Source organism: Lissotriton helveticus, chromosome 5_1 (assembly GCF_964261635.1).
Source record: "Lissotriton helveticus chromosome 5_1, aLisHel1.1, whole genome shotgun sequence".
NCBI classification, from domain to species: Eukaryota; Metazoa; Chordata; class Amphibia; order Caudata; family Salamandridae; genus Lissotriton; species Lissotriton helveticus.
The window spans coordinates 417,258,483-417,285,258 of NC_136065.1; positions in this window are offsets into that span (position 1 = coordinate 417,258,483).

Consider the following 26,776-nt stretch of genomic DNA (forward strand, 5'->3'; position numbering starts at 1 on the left):
CCTGGCCATGTGGCTGGTGGCCCTTTTGTGAAGGCAGCCAGAGTGCTTTTGCAATAGGCCTGCATTGTCTGTTTTCCCTTTCTTGTTGTTGTGGTGGGTGACCTGGCCATGTGGCTGGTGGCCATTTTGTGAAAGCAGTCAGTGTGCTTTTGCCATAGGCCTGCATTGTATGTCTTCCCTTTCTTGTTGTTGTAGTGGCCAGGCCATGTGGCTGGTGGACATTTTGTGAAGGCAGCCTGTGGTCTACTTTATTAGGCCTGAAAGCCTTCTTTGTGGTGCCCATGCCTTGTTGTTGATTTGCATGCAAGTCTTTCTTATTTTACCCAGCAAAAAATGCATCACAGTTCACGACATTTTCTAATACAATTGCAATATTATTGATTTGAATTGATTCACTATGTGGCCTAGTCTGCCAATGTGTTTTTCAACCGATAGGCCGAGAGCTACTCATGGGTGCATGAAACAAATATTTTTGTGGTGACTGTTGATTTTAAACATCATTTAGGGCATTGATGGCATTGGATTGAATTGCAAAATGTTTTTTTGGGGGGGTATTTCACTTTTTTCGGGTGTGTGTACTAAATGCCTTTGCTGGATGTATGTAGTGTGGTTGTTCTGTAACTTACAGAACTTTTTTAGCTCTGTGTATTTTCGTTTTTGCATTGTTGCATTAAAGCTGTGTTGTTTAGTATGCCTCCTTTGTCTGGCCATTTGGCCTGATTGAGTTCATTGTTTTCCAGGCCTGCTGGTTGTGAGTGAACATGTGACTGGTGGCCATTATGTGGTGGTATAGTGTGCTGCTTTTGCCATAGGCCTACAGGTCTTTCCTTTGTTCCTCTTGGCTTATTGCTTCCTGTAGCCTGGCCATGTCAATGGCGGCCATTTTGTGAAGGTAGCCAGTGTGTTTTGCCATAGGCCTGCATTGTATGTCTTCCCTTTCTTGTTGTTGTAGTGGCCAGGCCATGTGGCTGATTGACATTTTGTGAAGGCAGCCTGTGGTCTACTTTATTAGGCCTGAAAGCCTTCTTTGTGGTGCCCATGCCTTGTTGTTGATTTGCATGCAAGTCTTTCTTATTTTACCCAGCAAAAAATGCATCACAGTTCACGACATTTTCTAATACAATTGCAATATTATTGATTTGAATTGATTCACTATGTGGCCTAGTCTGCCAATGTGTTTTTCAACCGATAGGCCGAGAGCTACTCATGGGTGCATGAAACAAATATTTTTGTGGTGACTGTTGATTTTAAACATCATTTAGGGCATTGATGGCATTGGATTGAATTGCAAAATGTTTTTTTGGGGGGGTATTTCACTTTTTTCGGGTGTGTGTACTAAATGCCTTTGCTGGATGTATGTAGTGTGGTTGTTCTGTAACTTACAGAACTTTTTTAGCTCTGTGTATTTTCGTTTTTGCATTGTTGCATTAAAGCTGTGTTGTTTAGTATGCCTCCTTTGTCTGGCCATTTGGCCTGATTGAGTTCATTGTTTTCCAGGCCTGCTGGTTGTGAGTGAACATGTGACTGGTGGCCATTATGTGGTGGTATAGTGTGCTGCTTTTGCCATAGGCCTACAGGTCTTTCCTTTGTTCCTCTTGGCTTATTGCTTCCTGTAGCCTGGCCATGTCAATGGCGGCCATTTTGTGAAGGTAGCCAGTGTGTTTTGCCATAGGCTGCGTTGTCTGACTTCCCTTTCTTGTTGTTGTGGTGACCTGGCCATGTGGCTGGTGACCATTTTGTGAAGGCAGTCAGTGGGCTTTTGCCATACGCCTGCATTGTCTATCCCCCCTTTTTTGTTGTTGTGGTGGCCTGGTCATGAGGCTGGTGGCCTTTTTGTGAAGGCAGCCAGTATGCTTATGCATTAGGCCTGCAAGCCTTCTTTGTTGTGCCCATGCCTTATTGTTGATTTGCTTGCAATTTTTTCTTCTTTTACCGAGCAAAAACATGCGGGTCAGATCACTACATTTTCTATTACATTTGCAATATTATTGATTTGAATTGATTCACTATGTGGCCTAGTCTGCCAATTGGGTTTCCAACCAATAGGCCCAGAGCTACTCATGGGTGCATGAAGACATTTTTTCTTTGGTGTCTGTTGAATTTAAACATAATTTAGGGCATGGATGGCATTGGATTGAATTGCCAAAACATTTTTTGTGTGTATTTCACTTTTTTCATGTGTATTAGTTAAATGCCTATGCTGGATGTTTATGGTGTGGTCGTTATGTAACTTGCAAACCTTTTTTAGCCCTGTGGATTTTTGTTTTTGCATTGTTGCATTAAAGCTGTGTTGTTTAGCATGCCTCCTTTGTCTGCCCATATAAGCCTGAGTTCATTGTCTTACAGTCCTCCTGCTTGTTGTAACTGTGAGTGACCATGTAGCTGGTGGCCATTTTGTGATGGCAGTACTAGTTAGTGTGTTGCTTTTGCAATAGGCCTGCATGTCTTTCCTTTGTTCCTCTTGGCTTACTGCTTCCATCCCCATTGCCAGCTGCAGCTCCATGAATGCTGCATCCCACGTGCTACACAATGCCAAACAGGTTCCATTACATTTGTATTTTTGTTTTTGTTCTTGTTCTTTCCAATCCTTCCTAAGTGTACGCAGTACATCATGAAAGCCCTTGTTGTCAAAGTCTCACAAATGGCTACACTGTTATTATGTTTTTTTATAACTAAACTGAGTTAATAAAATGTATTAATATTAATAATAACACTAACAAGTGTCACCACACACTAAGTTATTATATGTGTTTGTTTGTACTAGTAGTAATTGAACCACAACAACAAATGCCACGTTTCACTGATGTTCTTCTGGCTTCTTTGCTTTTAGCTGCACAAAAGATTGAGGAGGAGGTGTCATAATCACCTGTTGAACTGCAAGACAGAAGTCCTGCTGTGCACGACATCACGTGACTTGTGACCATAAACAGACATTTCTTCAACTTGTGCCACTGCGTGCTGCTGACATCTGAAGAAGATGACCACAAAGAAAAAACCCAGGTCCTCCAATACCAAGAAAGTAGCCAGTGAGAAGAAGGAACTGCCACTTCCCAAGAGTGGTGTGCCACCCAAGATGTTTTTTGAGAAACAAAAAACTGGGCATGCAGCAGTGGTGTCCGGGGAGCAAGCTGGGAACTGCACCCCTGCATCAGTGGACCCATCCCTTAAAGCTAGACCCAAGCCAATGTCTGTCGCAGAGGCAGCCAGTCTAATCCTAACAACGCCAACGAGCAGTGATGTTGAAATTGACTTATCGTTATCACAAAGTAGTACCCAATCAATGAAGGAAACTCAGATAAGTGGACAACAACAGCCGCAACCACCACCCACAATAGTATTTCTTCCTCCCGAAGCTGGGGCAGTTCAGGAGATAGAGCTTCCTGCAGAGGAAGAAGAGCAAGCCACTCTTTCAGAAGATCCATTTGTCTTCCAGATCACCAGCAAGGAAAATGAGGGTTAGTCCATTGAGTTCTTCTACAAGCCCTCCTTTTGATTATCTAGATGCCAATTGGATGCCACCACCTCAGTCTGAGAGTGAAACACACCATGAGAGAAGGCTAGGGAAAATGAAGGTTCCCAAAAGCCTTGGAGTTATGGAGTTAGATGTAGAAGAGGAGGAGGATGACAAGCCAGCCATAATCATTGACATGTGTCCTGCCCCAGTGGAGACCAACATTACCCCATCCCAAATTGCTGTGAGGGATGTGGCATGGATATGACCAACACAGATAACACCAACACAACCTGCAGCTTCCATATTTGCATTTGCAAAGGCCCAGCGGTGACCTATATCCAGCACAACCACCACAGTGAACATAGGCACTGCGTCTGCAGAGAGTCAGACTCCACCACACCCACCTTCCAGTTCATCCGGCATTGCAAGTGGCACCTCCACCAGCAGGACAAGAAAGTGCACCACCACAGTTTGGGCTTTCTTTTCGGTTAGCATTAAGGAGTAGAAGATTGCTTCATGCTCCATTTGTGTACAAGGTGGTAGTCTGGGTATGCTTGGTAAAAACTATGGCACCGGAGGCCAAACAACCCATCTGACAAAAAACACCACTTGAACCAGTGGGAGGCGCAACTCAAAGGATAAAAAACTGTACCCATTGCTGTTGGTGGTGATGAAGAATTAGAAGATACAATCGCAGTGGAAGGTGAACAACAAGAGGGAGACATTTTCTCTGGTACACAAAGTAGCCCTTTCCCCAGCAGTGCAGTGGTATCGCCTACATCCTCATCAGCCTCAGCAACATCTCAGTGGCACAAGAGTAAGAGTTAGGCTGAGACACTAAGGCAAGAGAGGGCCGCAACAAAAAAATGTGCAGCGTTGAGCCTAACAACATCTGGCGCCAAGAAGTCACCTGCATTAGTGGGACCAGAAAAGAAAAAAAATCCTGCCTACCATTCTCAGCATGTTTAGGTAGGAGGGGCATATGAACGCAACCACCCAACGGCACATTTGTACAATGCAAAGCTGGCTAAAATGTTAGACTGGACGTCCTCCTTTTTTCTTTTGTGGAAGGGGTGGGTTTACTTGAATTTATGACTGCCATCTGCCCAAAATGGAAGATTCCCAGTCGGTCCTATTTTTCCAGAGTTGCTTTTCCAGCACTACATCACGACGTGCAGGAATAGCTTTGACAAGCTTTGTAGCAGAGTGCTGTAAACACTATCCACCTGACAACCGACATGTGGACCAGTTGCAAAGCCACTGTGTGCATCACTGCACACTGGATCTCTTTTGTGGGGGTTAGAGAAAATATATCTGCAGGTGTTGACACTGTTGAGATTTTTAATGCCACTGGGAAATATGCAATTGCAGTCATATTCGCTATGGAGAAACCTCATATTGCTGCAAATATTTTGGAAGAGTTTAACAGCACGGTCTTTGAATGGCTGCAACCAAGAGGGCTTAACATTGGTGTTGTTGCCACGGACAATGGCAGTAATATAGTTAGGGCCATGTACAATGGTGGCTATTTCAGGGTCCTGTGTTTGGCGCACTGCATTAACATTTTTGTTCAAGACTTTCTTGAAAAAGAAGACTGAGTCAGCAACTTAGTGACCACCTGAAGAAGAATCTGCACACATGTCAGCCATTCTTTTAAAGTTCGAAGCAGCTGAGGATCATTCAACGTGAGCATAGAGTGCCAGTTAAAGCACTCATCCAGGAGGTGCCAACCCATTTGAACTCAACCCATTACATGCTTGAACATCTGTTTGAGCAGTATAGCCCAATCAATGTATATGTCATGTAAAGAGGGGTTGCTACTGTGAAAGGCATGACCGTTGATATGGACCAATAGGGCCAACTTAAATGCCTGACAGAAATGCTACTTCCTTTTGAGCTCTTCATGACTGAAGTCAGCAAGGAGGATTTGACTATGGGCCAAGCTATCCCATGGATGCACATGTTACAGGAACAACTGAAGGGGGTGTCTGCAATGTACGTAGGTGTGGGGGAAAGAAACAAAGCATATGAGTTGGTGGAGAGCTTAACCCTTCACTTAGCTGAAAATACAAGGGTTCAAAGAGACATTGTGACCCCCAACCATTACATTTCTGCCACAATTCTGTATCTACTGTACAAAGCAGTACTGAACACTAGCACATTGATTCCTATGTTCAGCCATTATGGGCAATCCTGAAAGTGGGTCAGTAGTTCACTGTGCAAATGAGATTGTTGAGGATACAGTGATTGCTACAGGGACTGCCATAGGAAGCTGTATAGATGCACCAGGGTCAGACCTAAGTAACAGAGGTAACTGTTCTAAAAACACTGTCATTATCGCCAATGATTGTCATCCTGTGGGGGTTTCTATGGCAAGTTGGAACATTGCTGGGTGGGCATCCAAGGCATCTAAAGTAGAATGGGAGGAAATTGTAAGATCTTATGATATTTTATGCCTGCAAGAGACGTGGTGTGTTAACAAACCTAGCCTTGAAGGGTATACATGCTACAGCTTGGATGCCTCTGAATCAAGTCATGGTAGGGCTAAGGAAGGTCTCCTTATTCTTATCTCTGTAGATGTTAAGTTGACTATCATCAAACACCTGTTAGTCGAACCGCACTCACAAATCTTGTGTGTACGTCTACCGGATAGCACTAATGTGCTTTTAATTAATTTTTACAATAACATTTTTACTAATTTTCGGCACAAAGTGATAGATGAGCTATCCTGTGCCCTAATGAAGCTGGTAAGGGAAGCAACATGCACTTTTAATTTTGTTTGGGTGGGGGATTTTAATTTACAAGTATGTAGTTTATCCTCTTCTAGGGTTTGTGGGATCCTAACTAATAATGGAGAGAATATGGCCCACTTCCCACATAATGCGTATGGAGAGACAATTAACAGCACTATGGTCTCGTTTGATCTAGAGCTATTGAGTACTGCACAGGAGGGAAGTGAGTGCTCAATTCCCACCTTCACTGGAAGGAATGTGAGCTCCATTATTGATCATATTATGGTTTCATCCGACCTGGTACCCCATTGCATAATTAAGGTTAAGGATACATCCTCCCTGAGCGACCATAACTGTGTCAGCTTGTAAATTACTACATGGATGATTAGAACCGAAAAACCCAGCAGAGTACTGTTAAATATAGAGCCGCATAGGCCTAATGGGGTTAGGCTGAGATGGAAAGGTGAAAATTCAGCCATAGTGGAACCTTTAATCATAAATAAATGCATGATGGACATTAATATTATCCTATCTTTAGGATGCCCGTCTGCTCAGGTTATGACTCATTTTCTTAATATCAATAGTGTCATCAATAACATCTTTACGGGGGAAAAGGTAGGCAGAGGAGGGAAAGGGATTGGATGGTTTAACCATGCCTGTACGTCCCTGCTCTCACTGCTCAAACAAGCTTTGGCCTATACCCCTAGAGACAAGGATAGAGTCAAACTCTTAAGATCTGATTATAAACAGGCGCTTTGTAAAAGAAAGAAGGAACTACAGCAGGAAGCCTGGGAGCATCTCACACAGGCAGCTGAAACTGCTGATAGTCGCCTGTTTTGGTCCACTGTTAACTCCCCCTTCCTCCAAGATGACAAAATCCCGCATCTTTCATCTAATGTAGGCAGCGAGGACTGGGTGAACCATTTTTCTGCGATTTTTCAAGATAATTCCATGACGCCCAACGAAAACAGGATTTGGCCTGTAGTACCCCTAGATATTACATTGGGAGAGGTGGAAAATGGTATTAAAAATAGCAAGGGGGGTAAGTCCCAGGGGCCAGATGGAGTCCCGATAGATGTTTACAGGGCCCAACCGCAGCTTTGGGGACCAATACTCACATTGGCACTTAACGCTGCTGTAACCACCATGATTCCACCAACATGGGGTGACTCCATTATAGTCCCTATTTATAAAAAGGGGGATAAAGCTCTGGCAAGTAACTACCGGCCCATCAGCCTGCTCGACTCGTCTGTAAAAATTATGAGCAGAGTTCTGCTTTTCAGATTGGAGGAGTGGGCTGATGAGAACGGAATACTTGCAAATTCACAATATGGATTCAGGAAGGGTAGAGGGACCCTAGATCAGTGCTTGAATTTGGAGTTGTTGATAGGCAAGTATACCAGAGCCAAACCCGGTAACATCTATCTTTGCTTTGCTGACCTTAGCAGTGCTTTTGATTTGGTTAATCATTCACTTCTTTGGACAGTTTTGCTTGATATGGGTGCCCCGAAAGAAATTATCTTTTTTCTCGCCAGATTATACTGTAAACTGAAAACATGTGTCCGGTATGGTGTCAGTGGGGAATGTACTAGTGATTTTAATGTTCAACGGGGAATTAGGCATGGTTGTGTCCTTGCGCCCCTTTTATTTACCCTTTTTATTAAAGGGGTTGAAGCCGCCTTGAAAACTATCAAGGCTGATGCACCACAAGTTGCAGGTGACAGTGTCCCAGTCCTGCTATATGCAGACGATGCGGTGCTCCTATCCCGGACACCCATTGGCTTGCAGCGTCTGATGGACAAGTTCACCGAATTTATTGGGAGCAGGAGACTGTTGATCAACAAGAATAAAACTCATACTATGATTTGTGGGACTAAAGTGGGCAGAAATCACCCCTTTTTTATTGACGGGGTCAAAGTGCAGAATGTGACTAGTTTTTGTTACCTGGGGGTTACTTTTACTAGTGATGGTAGATGGAGAGAAGAATTAACGAATGTCCGAACCAAAATGAGCAAAAGCTCTTATGGCATTTTTAAATTTACGTCTAAGCTGGGGGATAGGCGAATCAAGGATATGTTGGAAATCTACAAGGCTCGTAGTGTATCCATTGCCCTTTACGGGGCGGGGCTCTGGGGCTACTGCAAAACTGTTTGTCTACAGATAGAAGAAAACATCTTTCTTAAGAAATTATTGTGCCTCCCTAAATCTGTTTCAACAGAGTTGATCCATAGAGAGGCAGGGGTTTTTCACCTAACAGAGCTCGCCTCACTTAGGCCTTTATTGCTTTACCGAGCAATTTGGCTTAAGGAAGAAACTGAATTCAATCAACTTATAATTAGGGACTGCCTTGAATTAGGCAACTGTATGCAGATATCGTGGCTTAAATATGTTGTAGAGTGTTATAAAAGTATCTTTGATATCGATTTGTTGCTAGAAAACTGTCCCCCTAGAGGTCTTGCGAAGCTGGATCTTAAAAAGACTTTTATGTGTCATAAGGCTCTTAAACGTTCTGTAACAACTAACTCCCTCGCTACTGTTAAAGTTTATAATAAATACATTGCTGTTGAGGGATTCCAATGTTATTTGAACGTAGTTACCAGGCCAACGCATAGGTTTGTACTGACCAGATTAAGAGTTGGCATTGCTCATGTACTAGTGGCCTTCCCAAATCCTAAAATGCTCCCTGTGGGTCCGTGTCCCTGTGACGGACATTCTAAGCAAAGCACAATGCACTTTATGCTTATTTGCCCCCTATTTCAGAATGCTAGGATCTCTTTTTTAAAACCATTATTTATTAAGTATGGAGTGTTAAATGTGGAGGATGCTATGTGTTTGTTGTATAATTTGGACCACCGTGATATATGTTTTAATACTGCCAGTTTTATATGTAAATCTATGGCTTTTAGAAAAAGTATGAGTTTCTAATCATGTATGTACTTTTTTAATTCTGTTGCCTGTTTGCTGTGCTTTTATGGTCATTTTTACCATGAACCGAATAAAGCTTCATGAACTGAACTGATTCCTTTTTCAGAAGTGGATGTTGCCAAGTACAAAACTTGGATAGCTGTGGAAGCCAGTCTCTTGCAAAAAGAATGGCTGTCAATTAGAGAACCGCTACTCCAGGCCACAACAAGTAGAGCAGGGCAGCCAGAGTCAAGTTCAACTTCAGAGCCTGAGGGCAGTGCGGTTGGCTCACAGCAGCTAAATTCACCAACAACACCAAGAACAACATCAACAACAACAAGAACAGGAGCATCAGCCCCACCAAAACCGGCACAGGAATGTTTTTTATAGCAAGGGCTTGTTAGGCCCAGTGCTGAAGCTAAGGCAAAAGAGGCAGAGCAAAGCGGAGCACCCCTGAGCATTGAGCGGATGGTCCAGGCCTATCTGGGTGACCCAACAGAGGTCTACATTGATCAAAATCCATTGTTGTATTGGGATGGTAAAGGTGCCAATGACTAGTGCTCAGCATGCTGGTAATAAACTATCTGGCTTGCCCTGTCGTAAGTGTCTCTTCTGAGCGTGTTTTCAGTGCTGCTGGCGCTGTTCTAACAGTGAAAAGGACCAGTCTTTTGCCCCAAAATATGGAAAGGTTAACTATGATCCAAATGAATCAACATTTTATACCATTGTATTACACCATACTTGAAGTATGACAGCAGGAAGATGATGATGGTGACTTAGGTTATGGAAGTAGTGTGTTAGATGTACTACTTCTGGGTGAACCAATAGAGTTTGTGGACAAGTTCTAGTTCCCTGACAACTAGGCTTTCAACTTGTTACTTTCTTCCTTATTTACTTTTATTATTTGTGTATCTCTCTGACTTTCTGGTTCAAATTACAAAAAATCCATCACCACCGTCCTACTCTTTTTATTGCCGTATTGGAGTTGCAAATATGTGCATTTATTCAAGAAGTAAGTCTACTCCTCTGAATCCTGCTCCATACTGACTCGCCCTAAATACATTTCCCTCAAGCCAGACATTGGATGGAGAATATTACAATAAATGTGTGCCTGCCTCTTCGAGTCCCTCCAAAGAACATGACTATAGCTATCCTCCTTTCCGAGCCGAGAGGGACTGCCCCTTAAGAACAACAGGTAATGATGGACCGAATGCCATACATTGGAGGCTGAATCTGATTGATTGGTGTTTGTGTTGTTGTTGTGAATGAAGTGTATTAGTATTTGATCTACACAGTAAAAGTGACTCAAGCCAATTCTACACAATGAAAGTGAAGTGTATTAGTATTTGATCTACACAGTAAAAGTGACTCAAGCCAATTCTACACAATAAAAGTGACTCAAGTCAATGTTTCCCTTCTTGTTGTTTAATAACAAAAGTGTAATTCTACTGCAGGCTGATCCACTTAATTTTTTAATATGAAATCTGGACTCACTAGGTACACTACAGACTGAGATGGACACCATGATGATGATGACCACACTAAACTCATCAGTCAGTAGGATCAGAGATGATTGATGGAATAACTCAGACATCATGAAGTGGCCTAAAAGGTAAACAAGTCACAAACAATCACATCAAACCTACATGTCTGTGTAGTGGTGGAGTCGAATGTAGTGGTGTGACTGACAGCGGTGCATTTATTTAGTTACTTAATTTGGAAAAATGATATGTTGCTGTAATCATTATGGTCTCTTGTTTGGCAGTCTTCTTGTGTACTGTACTGCATTCTACTACTCCTTCCTGAGTCTCTCTTATACAACTGAATGTCTCATTTTCTTTTGTTGCAGATGCTACTCTGTCTTCTACTACTACTACCAACACCACCATGGCATCTTAGGAAACCAAGCCATCACCATTCAGCCATATCAACAAATTATTTAAATCAAAAACATATGTAAAGTTTAAGTATAAATATAATTTATTAACCCTAACAAATTAAACTAATGTAAAAAAATCCCACAACGCCTGAATCACCCCTCTCCCTAACCCCAACCAATGTCCAAAGATAAAGAAAGAGTCCCACCAATGTCTAGTCAATTGTCCATAATAAATAATACATTTAAGCCCCAACTGTTCCCCATTGATAACACCTAGTTCCCACCCACCAAAAAAACAGATAAAAAAAGAGGCGATCTGATGGAGTTCTCTAGTGGCGGGATTGTCGCTTGTTACCCTCCAGGACCTTTATCCGCCCCTCTAGGTGCGCCACCCAGAGGAGCATGCAGTGCTTGAAAGATTTACAATTACATTGACAGGGGGGGCAGCAGTGTTGAAGGAAGCACAGCCGGTGTCTGCCAGACGATGGCACCGTACCACTGGGGGTGCCTGGCTGGGGTCCGGGGCATTGGAGGAGGCTGAAGCTGCTGCCACCTCCTCCTCCTCTGCCAGAACCACCAGCCGCCGATATTCCTTGCAGATAGTCTCCAGCTTCCGGCACAGGGCCATGGTTTCCAACTCCTTCCTGTCTGGTTTTGCTTTTTTGGTTGGGAAGGAGTACTATATCAAGAAAGAAAAAAGACTATTGTAACCAATACTCCTAGCAAAACAGTAACACAAAATTAATTCTACACATAGTGGAACAGTAGCACTAGCAAGCACAATACATAACATGTGTGGTATTCTCCCACCTCCACAGCCTCTAACATTTGAGGGAGTTTCAGGCATTACTACTACCAGGCACAATGGAGTACACCAGTCTTCTTCTTCTCTCTCTTGTGTAGCTAAATTAACCTTGTTGTACCCCGCATGCCAGCTTAGTCAGCTTGCGCCCTAGACAAACATACTTGTCTCGAAGACTAACATTGATTTACTACTGTCTACAGGTGGGGAAGCTGTAGTCTAAACTTTGCAATCATCTTATTTTTCTATTATGGGTGGCCACATTCTGTTACATCAAGGGCAACTGCTCAATTTCACTTTCACTCTGACTACTACAACAAGGCAGATATCTGATCCAAATGATCATTGATGATATATGGGACAGCACATGATGTACTTTTGATTGATTTTGTAACCATGCAACAATAGGCCACCCTTAGCAGGCTGACACAGTCGAAAATAAATGACATAGGTAGGGAGTGGGCCTCAGAGTTGGAGGGAGGCATTTGATAACAGACATACACACTATATATGCTGTGCTTGCAAACTACCGTGAGTCAAGGGAGTATTCTGAAAATACAACATTGAATCAAAAACCTTGCATAAAAACAGTCCTGTTGTTTCTCTTCCCAGCAATGGTTCCATTTAACAATCATTTGAATCCTCTACTAGCCTCATAAATTTTTCATTTGAATCTTCTATTACTCTCCTTTGCTTTGCTACCCTGGTGCAGTTTATTGTTCTTTTACATTCTCTTAAAATACTCTTCATCCAGTGACAGTGTCCACCTAAGCTATGAGGATTGAATATCATCCAGGCATCCATCCATTCAAAGTAAACATGTCTATCATTCTTCTTAATCTCCCAGGAATCCTTAGTTTCACCAACAACATACAATTACGCTTTTAAAAAAAAATCATTACCCATACGCCCTTCCTTCCTTGCTTGCCTTTGAGTTTGACCCATGAAACACCCTGAAGGATTCTTGCTATCACCCATACAGTTTCTTCCACGCAGGCAGGCATTTTTTTTTCACCTTACACCCATCCTGGCTTCAACCACCCGTGCATGTGATTCCTATCAGCCACCTATGCATCTCACATATCCTTCTCTGCCAGTCATATATTATATCTCACCTGTCCTTCCTCCTTCCCTTTTCGTTCAGCCCATTCATCAAGGTCATCTGACTCTTGGTCTTCTCCATAAAACTTTCCCAGCTGGCTTGAAGTCAGATAGAAGAGGCCATTAGTTACTCATCTCCCACCACTAATGCTATTGCTCTAATGCTAAGTAAAGGGTGTCTTCTTCAACTGTTGTTCACAACAACTTAGTCTCTCTCAACATACAGTGTACACCCTTGTAGCTAGTGTGTAACTATTGTAAATAAGTAAGGAATATAAGTAAAGCTTACCTCCACCTGCCACTGCTGCTGGCTCACCTACCCCTGTGGCAGATGCCACATCCACTGCCCCCTCTTGGTCTGGCCTTGCCTGTTCCACCACTGGCCCCGGCACTGGTGGTCGGTACGCCTAGAAAAAACATGACATATATTTTAGATGCCATATGCACTTCCCCCCATTTATTCTTTTTCACTAGCAACATTAAAAACATAGTTAAAATACTTATATACACCACATACATCACTAGTACAAATTGGATACTAGAGTAGTAGAGTAGACAGTAGTAGTATGTCTATCCTATCAAAAATAGTAAAATATCTGGGTGGGCATTTTGTTGGTGGCATTTGTCGAAAAGACTCTCAAGAACATTAAGAAGACTAAAAGAGGACAACCCAAAGGACTGGACTCAGTGGCTAGAGCTCTTGGTGAGTTTTAAAGCTTTTTACAAAGAAAGAGTGGTCAACTGGGAAAGATACAGATAGACTAATAGTTGTAGTACAGAGTCAGAGCAGAGGCAGTTAGAGGAAGGGATAACAACAATTTAGAAACAGATAGATCGAAGAAGATTTGGTAAAAAATAGAATTAGGAAACAGAAATAATAGTTGGGAAAGATAAGGTGCAATAAAAGTTAGGGAAATATAATTATTTCTATTACCAACAGGAGGATTTACTGGGACCAGCAGCAGAGCCCATGGTAGAGGAGCAGTCCGGGCCCTGGGAGGCATCTGCTCAAGCTCCTGCCTCAGACCCTGTCTTCTTGCCCTTGGGTGCTGATCATGTAAGATATAATAATTAAAGAGACAAATATTGATGATTGGTGTAAAACAAATAAAATATTTAAAAAAAACAATTTTGGAAAAAATAATTGCAATAAAATTGACCTATCTAATCTGATCAACTGTTCGTGGACGGTCTAGTTATTATTTATTAACTAATCCAGTGTTCAATTCTGATTCTAGAATCCTAAACCTAAGTACCACCTGACCAACCCACCTATTGCAAAGACATTGGAAATTAATTACCAAAAAGATATATGCTTCTAAGTTTCAAACTCATTCGAAATTATCAATGAATCAACCCCCTTCGACGGGCCAATTGTTTGCAAAATCTGCATTTCCATTTCTTTTAGTCCTAAAAAATGCAAAGATGGACGCATGCATACATTTTCATACAGCAAATTATTGGTTGGTTGCTGCTGATATGCTGCTGATGACTTAGTTGCTATATTACTCACTCACTTACAAACTACAAAGGTTTACACTATGCACTGGAGTCAGCAGTGCACTCGGCAGCATGTGACGTGACGGGTGATGCATCACGCAGACCGCAAAAAAATTACAAACTAATACTAAGCAACTAGATAAACTACCTATCAACCCACCACTATCTCACTAACAGGAGGACAAAGGAAAGGACTACAGTCTCTCTGACATTACCTAACTTAAGTTCTCAAACCTCTCTTACATAATCAGTCCAAGCAAGCGCAAAGTTGCAAACAAGTAAGAGTAGTAGAGCCTAGCACCTGTCTAGTGTCTAGAAGAATAACAATCACAGAAGATTTTTAACCATAACTTGCCTGCATGTAAGCAGCAGCATTCTTTCTATTTGGGAAACAAATCGCAATAACAGTAACACAAAACACACAATACTACTAAAAATAGCTACTCACCAAGCCCCACGACCTCAACACCTAGCAGGTCCAGCAGGTCCTGCTCCCGGTCCAAGATGTCTGACTACCGGTGGGTCAGCTGGTTAGGAATGCGCCTTACCCCAGAGCAGTGTAAACACTGCCCGGCGCACCCTCACCCACTGGCGGTGACACTCCTGGGTAGCCTGCCTGCCCCCTGCTGCCAACTTTAAGGAGGGGTGGCATTGAACAAAAAAAGAAAGGGCGGCCACCTCTGCCTCAGTGAAAAGGGCCTGGAGCTGCACCCCTTCCGGGCGCCGTCTGCCGCAAGGAAGGCAGCTCTTGGGAGTAGGCGCCTTCTCCTAACTATTGTTAGCGGTAACCTTAGCCATGGTTCTAGTTGGGTGTGGGACGGAAAAGAAAATGTAGGGGTAAAAAATAGAGTCAGAGAAGAAGTAGGAGAGTAAAAAAGCAAGTAATGTAAAACAATAGAAAAAAGTCAAGAAAAACGCAGTAAAGGTAGTAATAAAATGCAAAATATACACTTAGGGAGAGCGGTACAGCTTATAATTAAAAAAGATCGGAAGAACAGTGTAAAAAACATAGGATTGAAAAGATTAGAGAGGGACGAGAAACAGGCCGTAGAACCATGCAGAGTAGGAATACAAGATGACTGCATCCATTGGTGGCCGTGTGGTGAAGTTTGCATGATATTTCCTCTGCACACGCAATCCGCAGTGCCGAACGTCAAAAAGATCTCGCGAGCATGCACGAGCATCCAGTAGCATGCGGAACAAGCAACTCTGCATGATCGCGTTACTCCACATAGTGTTGCAGAGTATTTTTGCAGGTTTGCGTAGACTCGCCCAGCACAGATACGCAAACTCTGCCCAGTGTTACTTACCTGGTGCCTACAATCAAAGACGAGATTTCACAACCGTTCGCGAGCACCACAAGATTTGCTAACGGGCCGCACTATCCAGCACGAGTTTGCATTCATGAATACGTCATTCGGGTGCATCATCGGACTTCCTGTGGAAGTTTTATGAAGAACATAATCCCAAGCAAGCAGAATCTGCAATCTTGCGAAGTTTCCTTCCCGAGCAGCATCAATAACTTCTCAAAATTGTATTGTATTGTATTGTAATTACATTATTAACATCTCTTACTACCCGTGACGAGGCATCAAAATGCTTTTTCGGCGTATAGCATGCTACCCCGGGACTCATAAGGGATTAGTGTTGAATTAGTATAGTGAAATATGAAAGTAATTATAGTGGTGGATAGGTTATTCAGTTATTTGGGATTCAGAAGGATAGCGGAAGGATAGAAGAGGCAATAAGGTTTGCATTTATATAGTGCTTGTTACCACTGATGGGCAGTAGCACACTACTACGGAAACCCATAAAGGATTAGTGGTGAATTAGTATGGTGAAATATGAAAGTAATTTGAGTGGTGTATATTAGTCAGTTATTTGGAGTGAGAAGGATAGTGGAGGGATAGAAGGAGGAGAAAGGTTTGCTTTCATATAGAGCTTGATACCCCTGAAGGGGTGTTGACGTTCTATTCTGGCAAGAAGCATGCTACTCCGGAACCCATAAAAGCATTAATTTTGAAAATTAGTATAGTGAAATATGAAGTAATTTTAGTGGTGGATATGTTATTCACTTATTTGGATAGAGAAGGGTAGTGGCAGGACAGACAAGGGTAAAAGGTTTGTATTTAATTAATACACATGAAAAAAGTGAAATACCAAAATTAGCACATTAAGGGCATGGATGGCATTGGATTGAAATGCAATTTTTTTTTTGTGTGTGTTAATTAAATTAATGCCTTTGTTGGATGTGTGTGGCTATTGTAACTTGCAAACCTTTTTTAGCCCTGTGGATTTTTGTTTTTGACATTGTTGCATTAAAGCTGTGTTGTTTAGCATGCCTCCTGCTGCATCCCACATGATGCACAATGCCAAACCGGGTCTGTTACATTTGCATTTTTGTTGTTGTTCTTCTTCTTTCCCATCCTTCCTGAGACTGTACAGTACACCAACCATGAATGCCCTTGTTGTTGTCAGTCTCGCAAATGGCTACACTGTATTGTTATGTTTGTTTAATAACTGAGGTAATACATTTAATAATATTAATAACACTAAGAAGAGTGACCATACACTAATTTATATATTCTTATATTTGTTTGTTTGTACTAGTGGTAATTGAAACACAACAATGATGAATGCCACATTTCACTGATTCACACTATCACATTCACGCTATTCACACTATCTACCTGATAACATCACCAATAGTACTGCCAGACGGAAGTCCTGCTGCGCACAACGTCATGTGACATGTGTCCCCAGACATCTCTTAATCTTGTGCCACTGCGTGCTGCTGACATCTTCAAGATGGCTCCAAAGTAAGGTAACTGTACTAGCACCAAGAAAGTTGCCAGTGAGAAGAAGGCACTGCCACTTACCAAGACTGGTATGGTACCCAAGACCTTTTTTTGGAAATTAAAAATTGCGCCTGTAGCAGCGGTTCCCGGGGAGCAAGCCAGGAGCACCTCCCCGCATCAGTGGACCCACTCCACCTACCTAGGCCCAAGCCAATGTCTGTCACAGAGGTAGCCAGTCTAATGATGAGTCCAACGCTGATGAGCAGTGATGTTGAAATTGACTTATTGTTATCGCAAAGTAGTACCCAATCAATGCAGGAAACTCAGATAAGTGGGCAACAACAGCTGCAACCACCCCCAATAATAGTTGATTTTCCTGAAGTAAGGGCAGTTCAGGAGATTGAGCTTCCGGCAGAGGAAGAAGAAGAATAAGCCACTCTTTCTGAAGATCCAATGTCTTCCACATCCCCAGCAAGGAAAAGGAGGGTTAGTCCATCAACTTCTTCTGCAACCCCCTTCTGATGATTTAGGCGCAACTTGGAAGCCACCTCAGTCTCAGAGTGAGACACGCCACAAGACAAGGCTAGGGAAAAGGAAGGTTCCAGAAATCCTTTGAGTTATGGAAGTAGATGAAGAAGAGGAGGATGATGATGATGAGCCACTCATCATATACATTAGTCCTGCCCCAGTTGATACTAACATTACCCCATCCCAAGTTGCTGTGAGGGAAGTGGCATAGATACCACCAACACAGATAATACCACCAACATCACCTCCAGCTTCTTTATTTCACTGGCTGTGACCTACATCCACGACAACCACCTCAGTAGAAATAGGTACAGCAGAGAGTCAAACATCATGCCCAGCTACCAATTCATCCGACATTGCAAGTGGCACCATTAGTGCATAAAATTGACCTAACCACTTTGGGACTTTTTTTTGGTTAGCAAGGAGGAGGTAAACATTGCTATATGCTCCATTTGTGGAAAAGGTGTTAGTCGGGCTAAGCTATGTACTAACGATGGTACCAGAGTCCAAACAACCCATCTGAGAAAACACCAATTGATGCAGTGGAGGCGCTCCTTACTGGTTTAAAAACTGCAAGTGTTGTTGGAGGGGTTGAAGAAGATCCGATCACGGTGGAATGTGAATAAGAGGGAGAAATTGTCTCTGGTACATAAAGCAGCCCTGTCCCCAGCAGTGCAGTGGTACCACCCACATAATCATCAGCAACATCGCAATGGCACAAAAGTAAGACTGAGACACCAAGTGATCCAAGGCAAGAGAGTACCACAACAAAACCACAACGAAAAAAACACGCATTGAGCCTAACATCTGATGTCAAGAACCCACCTGCATCAGTGGCACCAGAAAGAAATGTATGAACGCAACCACCCAATAGCACATTTGTACAATGTGACACTGGCTAAAATGTTAGCACTAGACCTCTCTCTTTTTCTTTTGTGGAAGGGGTGGGTTTCCTTGACTTTGTGGCAACCGTCTGCCAGAAATGGATGGTTCCCAGCCTGTCCTATTTCGCCTGAGTGGCTGTTTCAGTACTACATCACAACGTACTGGAACTGCTTGGATAAGCTCTGCAGCAAGAGTGCTATTCACACTATATACCTGACAACAGACATGTGGACTAGTTGCCAAGCCACTGATTACATGTGCATCACTGCACACTGGATCTCGTTTGTGGGGATTAGAGAAAAGATATCGGAAGGTGTTGACACTGCTGAGATTTTTAATACCGCTCAGAAAACATGCAACAGTAGCCATGTTCGCCATGGAGAAATCTCATACTGCTGCAAATGTTTTGGAAAACTTAGACAAAAAGATCTTTGAATGGCTGCGACCAAGAGGGCTAAACATTGGTTTTGTTGCCATGGACAATTGCAGTAATCTAGTTTAGATAAACTAAACAAGTGACCCTTCACTCTATCTGGTGTTACAGAATGAATTTAACTATTCACCTCATCAAAATTATACACAGATGTGAAGAACACCCCCATAAAATGATCACTGTTGTACTGCAGTCATTGTTTAATGTCATAGGACACTAGTTGTGTAATTTAACACAGTTAAGCAGATCCAGATTAAACAATCAATGATAATGTTGTTCATCACGTTTCACAAAACTATATACAATATGAACAAAATGTTATTTAGAATTACAAAGTTCTTTGACATTTAATAATTAATAATGCCCAATGCATTTGGGATAATCAATCCCTTCTTCAGGGGCCTCCGTGGATAAAAAATAATAAAGTTCTGTTGGTGAATCATGCTAGTGTACTTTTCTAAATACACAGGTATAGCTGCCTTCACACCAAAATGCGCAAAAACGTTGTAAGAAATGAGATGGAAAACATTGTGCAAGAAGCTCAGAAAATGTTAGAAGCTAATGAAAGACAAGTGCACAAAGCCTTAGAAGACACTTTGATGAAAGAAATCAGATGGAACACATTGTGAAAAATACTGCGAAGTTGTTGAGAACCAATAGACCAAAAGCGTAAAAAATCTTGTAGCGACCCAGAACCCTGAATGAACTTGTGAGAGAGAATGGAAGTCGGTGATGTACCATAGAATACCTCCACTCACCAAATGCCACCTTGACAACTCAAAAGTGTGTGAGAATAAGAAGCTTACAGGATGTCAGCCACAAAATTCTAGTGACTATCACGTCGGAAATGCACGTAGTATTGCCTAAAATATGAATAGTGAGACAAAATGACACCAATGTGTGGGTACACAATCCTATCACCCATAATGTTGAACAAATGTCTCACTATGAGGAGAACCATACGAATGAACCGTTGCTTTGGTATAATGCTATCCAAAGTACATGTTGGTAATCTGATATATAAAAAAACAAGCATAAAGCCACAGTACTCAATGCGTGTATCTACACTATAGCTGGGTAAATATATCCAAATACCTATGACACTGCAGTCGTTGGTGTAGAGTAGTTGACTACGAACCGCCCTGCGATTCCAACGCATAATGTTGAATTGCTCTAGAAGATATAAATATCATAACCTGACAAAATGCCATACTAAAGGCAGATCAATAATGTACCTCTTCCAGCTTGAGTGCCTACCTGTGTCGGCAAGTATTCATCTGCCCAAACTCCGATCCTGACACTGAGCTGAGGATCAACGACTGTACCAAATGCGCCGCTTTTTAAACTTATGCAAAGAAATGAAAAACGGACTGGTGAAGGGTCACTTGTTCACTTTATGTCATAAAAGGGGGAGGCAACCTCTTTCTGGTTGGCACTCGAGAGAGACACTTGCCAGATAGTCAGCAGCACGCTACAGGAGTAGCTCACCAGTTCTGTTTTGCCTGGACCCTGGACCCTTGGGTGGAGTGACTGCTTCCTTGGAGGTTGGCCGCAGAGGAGGTGAGAGGCGCGGCGAGCGGGACTGCAAGGACCAGCATTCCTGCAGAACACCGCCAGCTGGTTCCTCTTCCCGCCCGCGCCGCGCCCCCTCCCAGTGCCACGCCCCCCTGCCATTTATAAGAGCTCCAGGTCCCGCGCATCGCGGGACGCGCGCGGGGCGGAGAACGGGGCGAAGACCGGGCAAAGAGCGGGCCGTTTTAGGCCGTTAGAGGCAGGTAGAGACTGGACTGGGCCACCCCATTTGATTTTTCCACCCACCTTTTTACGTTCTCCTCCCAGGCATTTTATCTTGTGCCTACCATGGCAACCCGCGAGTTTAGAGACAGAGCGGCCAAATCCAAATTGAAAAATGGTAGCATGGATGATTTCATTACTAGGACCCATACTGCAATTGATCATGAAATAACTAAGATGCAACACAGGGTCTCTTTAGAACTTGAAGCTGCTAGAAGATTGTCAGTTGAGCTAACCGCTGCTAAAAAATCCTCCCTTGGGACTATTGCATGGGCCAAAACACCAGAGCGCTCGCTTGGTACTGCTCCCACTCTGATCGTCACAAATGCCGATATTCATCAACCGCAAGTGGACAGTATACCCATGCTACAGGGGGGATCTCCCCCAAAACCCACTCTTTCCCCACAATTCCACCCGGGTGTAACTGCCGAGCAAAAGAAGGAAACCGAGCTGGGCTCACCCCCTAAAGCTACGATCAACTACGCTACGCTACCAAAAGGTGGCAACTTTTCAATACCACAAAATGGCCCATACAACAAAAGGAAGCGTAACTACACCTCGACATATGCAAGAAAAAAGGCCAAAATAGCTAAGGCCCAGCTACTAACTAAGGCACCTCCCCCTGCTTCGCTGCCAAAAACCAAGACCTTTCCCCTGGAACCGTGCCTAGTAAATACTCCCCCACATACAGTAGTCACCCAAGAAAATAATGATCTCACCATAGAAAGTGACACTGCTGGAACTCCGCTCTGTACTATTAAAGGAAAGGATGTTGAGTTTCTGACTGTTGTCTGGGAAACCCTCAAAAAACTTCTTTCCCCTCTAGAAGTGAGATTTACATATATAGAAACACAGCTTCTGGAAATAGAAAAAAGCATTTTAAATCTAACCACTATCACCATGCAGAATGCTAAACCAACATGTCCACACGGAACTCCGCCTTCCATAATACCACCTATCCCTGTGACCCAAATTGCTGTGAACCCGCAGGTGCCTACGAAGGCTAAGTCCCTGGGAATAACTAATGATACTCTCCCTCCCCCCCTGCTGTTACTTTTTCTGCCAGTCCTATTGTTACCCCCAAGGCCAAACCAATTCCTAAACCTCAAATCAAGGCAAATACTTATAATCCTCCGAATAGGGCAATGACGACTACTACCCAACCGGCGGCTGAAACTCTTCCGCCACCCCTATCAGTCATATCCGGCCAAAGGGCACCACCCTCGATTGATCAGCCCAATTCGAGGCAAAATGGCCAGAATGTTAACCATTCAACATCACAGAGAGCTAGTAGTACTAGCTACATACGCTCAAGGGGATATGTAGATCTCCCCCCTGAGGTCAGTTCCTATGTTGTAGTGCTCACTGGGGTAACTGAATTGACACACAACCAGCAGGAAAACTTTGCCTCCTTAAAGAACAAGGTGATCCACTGGTTCGACTTCAACAAACCAATACCCAACCACCTAAGGAGTTAAATCCTTATGGTCCGGAGGGTACCCTGGGTAGGCACCACACAAAAGTCCACTAGTGGCGACTGTGTGATTGTATCCTTCGAGGATCCAAACACTGCACACGCCATTTATTCCTGGACCAACCATAGCATAACTTCAACAATAATAGCCAGACCCCTCACTTTTTTCTATCCACCCCGTCTCCATTCATCTGAGGGGGGGAATTGAAGAAGGGTTCCGGAGAGGGATCACACATGGGGAGGGCAAAGTAACTTTTGGCCAGATGCATTTGGTGGCTGGAACGGGGCACTGATCTCTAACAGATACGGGTGTTTAGAGGAAGTGGATTGACTTCCACATCTGCCAACCATCGCACCTTCACCACCCACCCCAAAGAGCTCTCATTCTAATTCAATGGCTGATCTATCAATCCACATTGTATCAAACGCACACACGGGTGGCAAAACTCTTCTACCAACATCAAATCATCCAAAGGCTCACAAATTTAGAGCAGGGCCAGGTTGGCACGACACCTGCACACCAAAGCCATTAAACACTGATCCCCACAGGAGGATTAAGGATTGCCCCCCAATATTACACAGCTCCAAACTAAATAGTGCCCCAGTGGTTGTCCTTCCACCTAACCAATATGGCAAATTCTCAGCACTTGTCAGTTCGCAGATATCAGACACCAATAATACACTAGAGGCTCCGGGTGTAATTTCCATTCTCTCCTGGAATGTGGCGGGGCTATCCAATAAAGTAGATACGCCTGATTGGGGGGATCTCATTGAGGGCTACGATGTATGTCTCCTACAAGAGACATGGGCAAGAGAAAAATACTCTCGGCAGGGTTTTGCTATCTTTGATACTGAAGCAAAATGGGGAGGAAAGGGCCGACCTTCAGGAGGGCTCTCGATCTGGGTCGGGTCCCACTTGGGATGTAGGGCCACACATCTGGAAACCAACTCTTGTGACTTCCAGTGTGTCTCCCTTGACTGGCCATGCGGAGGGAAGGTCACTTTGAATAACATATATTCAAGACCAGTGGGGGTTGCAGCGACCTCGGGACCAGTGGAGAACCTAGCTCAGTTCCTTGACACACATAATTTCTGCTCCCCTCTAATTGTAGGTGGAGATTTTAATCACCAATATGAACCACTTCCTGACTACCTGGCGGGCATATCTAGTGAAGAGGACGAGTTGTGGAACATCCCCACCCTGACAGATCCAGTGACCAGGGTATGTTCCCCACTCGCAACTCAAATAATGTCCCTCACGCTTAGTCACTCGCTGAGGGCTTGCAATGGCCGGACTAAAGGCCACATCCCGCCTAAAAACACCTTTAATAGGCTGGGCTATGAGTCACGGATTGACTACATAATGGTTTCAACTAGGGACTGGAGGAAAGTCAAAGACTTTCGAGTTATCCCCAGACTTGACAGTGACCACAACTTGCTCTCACTAAAATTTGAGATCGATGGCCGGCAAATAGACAAGGTCGACAACAATCCTGCATCACAGGCTGATCTTGTGTTATCCAGCAATAGGCGCAAAATTAAATGGGCCAAATTGCTCGAGAACCATAGTAACATTGAGAGACTCTATGCACTAGTCGTCCCCGCCCTGGAAAAAGTAGAGCGTTGTATGCACCACTCAGTCAGTGAATCTGAAATCAATCTTACAGGTAGTTTAGGGGTATACACTCCCCCTCCATGCAAGCCGGCACAATTCTCTGAACTCGGTAATATTCACTCTGAACTATGCATTAATGTTGCAGAGGTGCTGAACCCAGTGGCCAGGCCTCACAAGCCCAAGCAGAGAAGAGCCACCTGGTTCAATGCCTCCTGTAGGGAAGCAAAATCCACATTATTGAAATCACTCAAAGCACGAGACAATTCAAACGTAATCAGGGAGAGACGTCTAGCTTATAAATCAGCCCTCCATGCTGCAAAAATAGACTGGGACGAGGGGAACTGGTCTAGAATAACAGCTGCCCTTGCAAGCCGAGACTCACGAACCTTCTGGCAGATCGTTAGGCACGGCTCGGCTGAACCACTTGCAGCAGTTGAGGGCAATATAGCGCCATCTGTATGGGAGGATCATTTCAAAAATTTATATGAACCACATAGCAGTGACCAGGTGACGAAGGAACCTGCAGAAGTGCACCACTCTACTATCACTAGTGTAATTGGCATGGATGGTTTTAGTATAGAGGAAATCACTATGGCAATCACGTCCCTGCCTGTAGGCAAGGCGCCGGGCCTGGACAGGCTTCCAGGCGACCTCTATAAACATGAACCCAAAATCTGGGCTCCCTATCTCGGGGTGCTATTCAATTCCATTCTGAAAGGCATGCCAATTCCTCCGACCTGGCCGGGGGCTGAAATAGTACCAATCTTTAAAAAGGGGTCCCCTCTCCTCCCGGCCAATTACAGGCCTATAAGCTTGATCGATGTATCCCAAAAACTCTTTTCTAAGCTACTGCTAAACCGCTTACATGAGTGGATCAGGGATTTCAACATCCTGAGCCCCTTCCAAGCAGGCTTTAGGGAAAAGGTCTCCACCATTGACCAGGTCTTTCGCCTTGTCCTCATACATTGGAAAACGGTGCAGTTGGAGGGTGGCAGCCTCTACACTGTATTCGTGGACCTGAGGGCAGCGTTCGACCTGGTCCCCAGGAACAAGCTGTGGGAGGCCCTTGCTAAATTGGGGGTTCCGGAAGGCCTGTTGAAAATGATAATTCGCCTTCATAGCACCAACTTTGCCCAGGTCAGATGTGGTAGGATGGGTGCAATGTCCGAGAGGTTCCCCGTTGGCAGGGGGGTAAGGCAGGGTTGTGTGCTTGCACCAACCCTGTTCTGCCTCTATGTCAACAGGGTAATCTCCCATTTAGCGGGGGTATCCAACTCTGATGCCCCAAAACTAGCCGCTGAAAGGGTGCCAGCCATTATGTTTGCCGACGACACACTGTTACTATCTAAGTCGGCAACGGGCATTCAGCGCATCCTCAACGGCTTTGTGGACTTCTGCTTGGCCCATGGATTAGAAATCAACGCTATCAAAACGAAATTCATGGTCCTCAACCCCCCACAGAAATTTCATTTTAGCCCAAGCATTGCACACATAAGGCTCGAAAGAGTGAAAACCTTCGAATATCTGGGCATTTTGCTAAATGATAAACTTACTTGGAACACACACTTGGAGAAGGCAGCACTCAAATTGACCCAACACTCGGGGGGCATTATGAAACTTTTGGCAAACAACAAATCCTCAATAAGGCCCATTGGCTCTCCAATACAGATATACAAATCTCAGGCTAAGGGGGCCGTTATTTATGGATCTGAACTTTGGGGTCACACTAATACATCAATGCTCTTGAAGGTGGAAAATAAATTCATCCGTAATCTTGTTGGGCTACCACCGAGCACTCCCCTCGTCCCCCTCAGGATGGACCTAGGCCTATGTCCGCTCGATGAGGATTTGGCCCTACGCCCACTGGCCTTCTGGCGTAGACTATGGACAACTCCGGAACTGGCCAGTTACCGAGAAGGACTTCAGGAGGTCCTTGCTATCCCAGGCGCTGGGAAAATTAAATGGCTTAATTCCATCAAACTTGAATTGGAGGCCTTGCGCCTTTCAACAATGTGGTCTGATCCTTTGAATACGTGCCATTTCCTCTCTAAAAAGGAACTAGTCAAGTCTTACCGTTATAGCAAACTGTCCTTGTTACTCAATCATCAAAAACACGGGTCTCTGACAGTTTCCTTTTTGTCCTACAAGGCCAACTATAATATGGAACCAACTTTGGATAAAATTTACCCCTCCATATTGAGGAAACTATACCTGCAGTGGAGACATAGGTCTCTCCCCATTAGAACTCTTACATCCAAATGGAGTGATGATGCAAGCAGTACTTGTCCAGCTTGCAGTACTATGGATGAAACTGAACTCCACATCCTTTTTGTCTGTCCTGCCTACCGAGAGATCCGAAGGTACTGGATCACTCCCCTATGCAGGAATCTGGGACTTGCGAAGTGGCTGGTCGCCTTCAGAGTCTTTAAAACTGATCTCTCGGACCATATTGTGTTTGCTATGGCCAAGTACTTGGGCGCTCTTTGGTCTATTAGAAGGAAATGCCTCAAGGCTCTGACTTGATTTTCAGAATATTGGGACTTTGCTAAGAAATCCTTTTATAAATTTTATATTTTGCTGTACAAATAATTTTAAATGAACTAGTTTTTAATGTGTATGACAAACGTCTTTTATGGTAAAGCTTTACCGAAATAAAGATATTTCGAATCGAATCGGTTGGCATGCACAAGTATTAAACTAGTTGAAGCAACTTTGATGTCTTGTACAAGATAGGTGTGCTCCACATTACTTATTCAGTAATATAGTTTATTTGGTGCACTACATTAACATCATTGTTCAAGACTTTTGGAAAAAAAGAAGACAGAGTCAGCAACTTACAGACCACCTGCAGACGAATCTGCACACATTTCTCAGCCA